The sequence below is a fragment of the Bidens hawaiensis genome, unplaced genomic scaffold, assembly GCF_021521415.1.
Source record: "Bidens hawaiensis isolate Kalapana, Puna unplaced genomic scaffold, B.hawaiensis_p1.1 tig00016275_1, whole genome shotgun sequence".
NCBI classification, from domain to species: Eukaryota; Viridiplantae; Streptophyta; class Magnoliopsida; order Asterales; family Asteraceae; genus Bidens; species Bidens hawaiensis.
In genome coordinates, this window is record NW_027492490.1 from 372,951 (window position 1) to 380,192 (window position 7,242).

The 7,242-nt window shown below is 32.9% G+C and overlaps 1 pseudogene; it reads left to right on the forward strand.

Moving 5' to 3' along the window:
• Positions 1-685: 685 nt before the first annotated feature.
• LOC143551240 (laccase-11 pseudogene) lies at positions 686-3,152 on the forward strand (annotated as a pseudogene).
• The last annotated feature ends 4,090 nt before the right edge of the window (positions 3,153-7,242 follow it).

Genomic DNA, 7,242 nt, shown 5'->3' on the forward strand with positions numbered 1-7,242 from the left:
TGATCAAACCCAAAGTCAACTTTCCAAAATAATAAATGTTATGAGATAACTCAATAAAATTTAATAAAACTTAACCAAGTATGTAGTCATATTGTTTTAGAACTAACAACGTCCATTAAGCGAGTGTTCGGTTTTGTCGGTCCAAACTTTGTTATGTGATCAAGTTGGATCCAACATTTCCAAGTACTTAAGAAAATAATTAAAATCAACTTATAAAGTATTTTTAAAGATTTATACAAGTCTTGATAGCTAAAAACACATTTATGTGTCATAAGCAAGTGAATATCGGTTTAGTTCGGTTTGGCTCGGTTTCCAACTCACAATAAGTTCATAGATGGTTGCCACATGCCCAAATATCAAAGAACTTGTATAATAATTTATAAATGAAGATACTTAAGTTTTACAACCAAAAAGTTAACATTAAAGTCTTTAAACGAAAGTTCGATTTTGGGTTCGGATCTTGTTTCGGGTTAAGACTGAGGTAAGATTCTACAAACCCATAACCATGGAACTTATGAAAATGATTTTAGAAACTTCAATTTAACAATAAGCATGTTTAAACAATTATTTAACAAAACTAGCAAACAAGTTCGGTTTACAGTTTAGAGCTATTTACGATTAAACCGAGGCTAATCTCTTCAAACCCATAACCATAGAACTTCATAAATATAATATCACGTTTGTAATGCCACAGACCGCGCTTCTTCAAGCTCATTACTCGAACAAGAAGGGTGTGTTTACGTTTGATTTCCCTGATATGCCGCCTAAAGCGTTTAACTACACGGGTGCACCCTTGACAGCTAACCTTTTCACTACTCACGGAACAAGACAGTCACACCCCGACTTAGGGCCTAAGCGTGTGACTGCAAATTGGTACCTGTTTTGTAAATATATCAGAGTTTATGGGTTAATTTTAACGGAAGACTTTTAGGTTGAATATAATATTAATTTACATTGAAAATTTACTCGGGAATTAAATACTCGAGTATTAGTTTACAAAATATAGGTTTCATATTACAAGGATTTGTTTATCAAAAACGGAGTCATCTTGTACGCGCTTCTATCTTCATAGGACTCCAATCCTTGCTAATACTACTAATGGTTAATTACCTGCAATGGGTTGGAAAAATACGTCAGCTATATGCTGGTGAATACGTATGACTCGATAAAACATTTTGAATGACAATTATAGTTTTATGTACACTCAGCAGATGCACGACCACATCTAGGATTTGTACCACTACCCTACACACACACAAATGTTCTCCCGAGCTATGACGCCCCTGCAAGGAGAACTAGTCATGACTGTTAGCCCATGGCCACCCGGCCTTTGACTGATTAGGCTGACAGTTATGTTTGGATCCAGACACATGTGTACTCGATCTGAGTTGCTTTTATTTTCTATCTTGTATTATAATGTTTTGGAGATTAAATGATCTCATGTAGACATTGATTGACTCGTTAAGACAAACACCTGTTCATCTTATTGAGTATAAATATGTTTTAACTGATTAAAAAGCTTGACGTATTCACCTGTACCGTCAGTGTTGTAAACCTTGACTGATTGATTGATTGATTGATTGAGAATGATACTTAACCTATACACGAATAGGTTTGTATGAATGATTTGAATGATGTTAAGCTATGATTGTAAGCTTAAGCTTGAAATCATAGCATGCTTTGGCCTAATAGGTTCTATCACGTTGGTAAGTTTCTCCAGGTAAGTAAACGGGTCCCTCGGTTGATTGGGATTTATACGAATTACTTTTCCTTAGGCAAGAAACTTACTGCTAGTGATATCCCCCTTCCAGTTACTACATGCCCGTCAAAATATATCTTTATTTTAACATTACTTCATCATGAAGTAACGTTTATGAAAACATGATTGTGAATGAATTGTAAAATACGATCAATGTTAAAGGTCATAGCCTCGATTGATAATCTAAGCCATAATTCAAATAACTTAAACGTAATTCCTACCTTAGATTGAATGCTTGGATTGATAATAAGAAAAAGGCAGGATCTTGATCTACTTGCTCTTGAACCAGTACTGCTTTACGAGAACGATCTTTCTCCTTGCTTCGAGGCCTTTCCCTCCCGTTAGCTTAGCTTGGCTTTAGTTAGAAAAATGTCATGTGACTCCTAGTATTTCTTGTTTGTTGTGATTTGGTCAAGTAACAAGAAGTGTCAGCAATCTGTATAGTGCTCTTTCTAGTACTTTGACTTGGCTACATAGCGGTTATCTTTCTCACTATGGCGCTTTCTCCTCTTTCTGTTTCATTAGAATTCCCTATACTACATCATAGTCAGGACTGCTCTGGAACAGAGCAAGTAGAAAGAAAAGATGATTGCTAGCTTGATTATAACTTCGTTTCTTGCACGAATTACGAGAAAACAGCACGTCGGCTTGCTACGGCAACGGGGCACGCTTTCCAAGGCTATGTGTGTGTAAAGAAAGGTGTTTTTGGGATGAATGGAGCGCATGCTCATCACCCCCCTTTTATTGCCAAAATTGGACCCCATCGCGGTACGCGATGGGTTCCTTGTGCCCTATCGCGTACCGTAGCGCCGCAAAAAGACGCCGCCTTATGCGGTGGTGACACGTGGCCTGTCACAACGTGCCACGTGTTGACACGTTGTTGGACACGTGTCCACTGACTCAGCAAGCCTATCGCGCTACGCGATGGGTTGATTGTTACCCCGTCGCGTACCGCGATGGGAGCAAATTTTCAGAATTTGCAATTTAGTCCCTATACTTTCTAAGTTAGTATATTTAGGCTAAAATTTATAGGGTAAAATACGCAGTGTTACAAAGACTCAGCAAAATCTCCTTCAATTCGACGGTGGAGCTTGTGATTCAAGACACCAATTTACTAAGTGTTGAGTCCCACCTGTTTCACCTTCACGGCTACAATTTCTTTGTAGTTGGAACGGGTATCGGGAACTTTGATTCGGCTAAGGATCCAGCTAACTACAACTTGGTGGATCCTCCAGAAAGGAACACGGTTGGTGTTTCGACTGGTGGGTGGTCAGCGATCCGGTTTAGACCGGATAATCCAGGTGTTTGGTTCTTTCACTGTCATTTGGAGTTGCATACTGGTTGGGGATTGAAGACGGCGTTCGTGGTGGAAGATTGTCACACCCCAACCTAAGGCGGAATTGCCGGGGTGCGAACTGATTGTCACAACTCTCAAGGTTAGTATCATGCAATAATTATATGACAATATCTATTAAATTTATTCAATTTCCAAATAAATCAAACCAAAATACAACTCATTAAACAAACAATAAACACAATTTTAATTCTTGATTTTATATTTTCTAACATAATTCTTCACTAAATCTTCACAAAGTCTTGAAACTAATTCAAGCGATAACCTGCATATGCGTATAGAATAGAATTTTGTCAACAACACATGTTGAGTGAACAACACACCAGTTTAAGTGTACATATAGTATAGTATAAAAATAAGTATTTGCAACAAGTCATATGAGAATAACAAGTTAACCAAATGAGTAAGTATAACTGGGATGTCGAGAAGCACAAAGGCTAACGACTGGCGTATGATCATACTAGACTGAGATTATGTTGGACCTCTCCGAATGCGAAATAAGCACATAAGCAGATAAGCACATAAGCAAGTAAGGTATAAGTTGTTAACACATAAGACAAAGTTGCAGTTTTAAGTATAAGTATATAATGAGAAATATATTTACGCATATGTCCCCAAAACGTTGAAAACAAGTAAAATAGGGGAATATGGTACTCACCTCGATATACGAACAAAAGTGAATAGGTAACACTAAAAATGACGAAAGCGGATCACGCGCGTTGGCGATAAAGCCTAATAAGGGAAAAGAATACGTAGATACGCTAAGTAAATGAACTAGATCGGATAAACGAGTTCGATAATTATTATAAAACTATTAAGTCAAGTTATATATTAATATAATATTTTATTTTATATATTATAAAAAGTATTATTAGTTTATTAATCCGTTTAAAATTATATTATAATATTTAATTTTTATATAAAAATATTATATAATAAAATACATCTTTAAAAACTATAATTTTGTTAAATTGTATAAATATATATAAGGTTTGCCCTTTGTGTGTGTGTGTATATATATATATATTAAACCAAAATAATTAGTTTAGAAGATATTATATATACATATATGTATAACTAATTACACATGTACGTGCATACACGGACGAGAGTCACGAGAAACACAAGTATTATTGTCGGCTTTATAAAAGATAATTTATTTATTAGTTATTAATATATATTATTCATTAATAAAATTTAAAAAGAAGAAATACCAAAAACAAATAAAAAAGGGATGGCAGGGACTCGAACCCGCGACCTGCCACTCCGCAACCAAGGTTCCAACCAACTGGGCTAACCAGTACTTGCCTTTTAGAATAGGAACTATTAAATAAAACCAAACACTAAACAGACCAGTATGAACATAAACCCTAACCAATCCAAATCGTTTAATCCGATAATGTTTAACCAATTCAGATTAGGGGTATTACAGAACACATCAATGCGAGCAAAACCATCAAATCAATTACCTGTTGCGTCGACAAAACGAAGGTTAATTAGATTCAATAGAAAACGGCCCAGGATGAACACGAACGGACGATCAGACGGCTACGATAATCCAATTGATGTGAGGGCTTTTGATGGCGATGATAAAGTGGTACTAACTGAGGGTTTAATCGAATTTATATGAACGTTTATATGTATAACGAGTTTGAGTTAGGGTCGGTGTAATAGGTTGGGAACGAGCGGTTTATAGATCAAGTTAAACAAATTATATATGGGGGTAATGTCGGCTAGCATATAAGGATTGTATCATGTAAATTAATTGAAATATAACTAACGATTTCGTGTTCTAGGGCTAATACAATTGTCGGTTTGGTTATTATGGAAAACGGATCACAATTTGATATCATTAACATATTTAGTTGTCGGTTTAGGCCGAAATTGATAATAATAAGTGATATGCAAGATCAATTACCACAAATAAACGAACATTGTTGTCCAAGTAATCGTTAATTAAATTCGGGTTCAAGAAAACATGAATATGGGTAGGGTTTGGGTATTAGGATATCCAGTAATGAAAATGGGTTATAGTATATTTTCAGTTTGAACCTTGGGGTTTGAGATTGGATAGAATTGAGATAAAATTTAAAAGAAACAATTAAATGCTAATAAAATAATCAATTTAGCTTGTTGAACATGATATTTTTATAAAATGACCTGAACACCGAAACGGGTCGGGTTTACAGGTTTCGAAAAGACCAAGTTGTTACAAAGATGGACCGGGGAAAGATCAGGAGGTTCGTCCTCCGCCTAAGGATCTTCCGCAGTGCTAACTTTATATACGAGTGTTGGATGATTGTTAACATCTCATTTGTTTATTGATTTACTGTTTGATTCTATGATTATTTTTTATGTAAGCATCTGAAAGAAGCTTAGAAGTATGACAAAGTATTAATCTCATATTTTGCTGAACATAATTTTGTTCTCTTGAACTATGTCACAAATAGGGGTGTTCAAAATACACGAACCTGATTAACCTGACCTGACACGAACCCAAATAAGTTAATTAGGGTCGGGCTAGTCGGGTCAATAAATATTAATCGGGTTATTGTGTTAACCCGATTAACCCCAATAGTTATTAGGGTCGGGTTCCGGGTCCGTTATAGAATGAAAATCGGGTTTCGGGTTAACCCGAATAGCCCGATTAATAGTTACATTTTACATTTATACTATATAATAATTATATTGGGCTTAATTAGTTTACTTCAATCTCGCCAACATAGCAAATTCTCATTCTTTTAATCTGCAATAAAGTTAGAGTAGGATTGCTTTAGCTATTGACTAATTTCCAAATACCAATCTAAATTATCATTAACCAATTATATATGATACACAAATCGGTTTTTAAACTTGCATGCCTTTTCTGCCTTTTCAGTTAATTGCTATTTTTGAAATGATGTGGTACTAAACAGTTATAATCAATTAACTAAAAATATTCCAAAAACTATATTCATATATATATATATATATATATATATATGATCAGAATCATAAGAGAACTTTTTTGAAATTGAGAACTATGAAAACCATTTTGGACACAAAAAACCCAAAAATAAAAAAACACAAAAATCAAAAAAGTAAAAAAACCAAATTTCTTATTTTATCATCCCGGTTTCATAAAAAAACTCGATTTAGCTAAATTATATACACATATGTATAATATATACATATATGTACATTTACGATACATATATGCACATTTACATGTTTTTTTGTACGCATGTGTATAATTTAAGATAAATGACACTGTACATATGTGTATATTACGTAACTAAAGATTATATAAAATTATACATATATGTATAATACGACGTTTATTTTATTTTATTTTATTTTTTTAATGAAACTGGAATGAAACAAAAGAATTTTGGTTTTTTTACTTTTTTAAAATTTTGATTATTTTTTGTTTTATGATTTTTTTTAAATATTTTTTAAAGGTGTTTTTAGTGGTCCAAAATGGTTCTCAAAGTTCTTAATTTGCAAAGGGTTCTCTTAGGATCATTACCCCATATATATATATATATATATATATATATATGGATCATGAGAGAACTTTTTTGAAATTGAGAACAATGAGAACTATTTTAGACCACAAAATACCCAAAAATAAAAAAAATCATAAAATTAAAAAATTCTAAAATTAAAAAAAAAACACAAAAATGAAAAAAGTAAAAAAACTAAAATTCTTAATTTATCATCCCGGTTTCATATTAAAAAAACTAGGTTTAGCTAAATTATATACATATATGTACATATACATGTTTTTTATACACATATGTATAATTTAAGATAAATGATACTGTACATATGTGTATATTACGTAATTAAAGATTAAATAAAATTATACATATGTGTATAATACGACATTTTTTTAATGAAACCGGAATAAAATATAAGAATTTTGGTTTTTTTACTTTTTTAAAATTTTCATTTTTTTTTATAATTTTTTTAAATATTTTTTTAGATTTATTCTAGTGGTCCAAAATGGTTTTCAAAGTTCTCAATTTGCAAAAAGTTCTCTTAGGATCCTTACTATATATATATATATATGCTCACACACACAAAAACATGTCCGAAACATACATACAAAAGCCTCTGCTTTTTTTTATAGATCATAAGGGATATC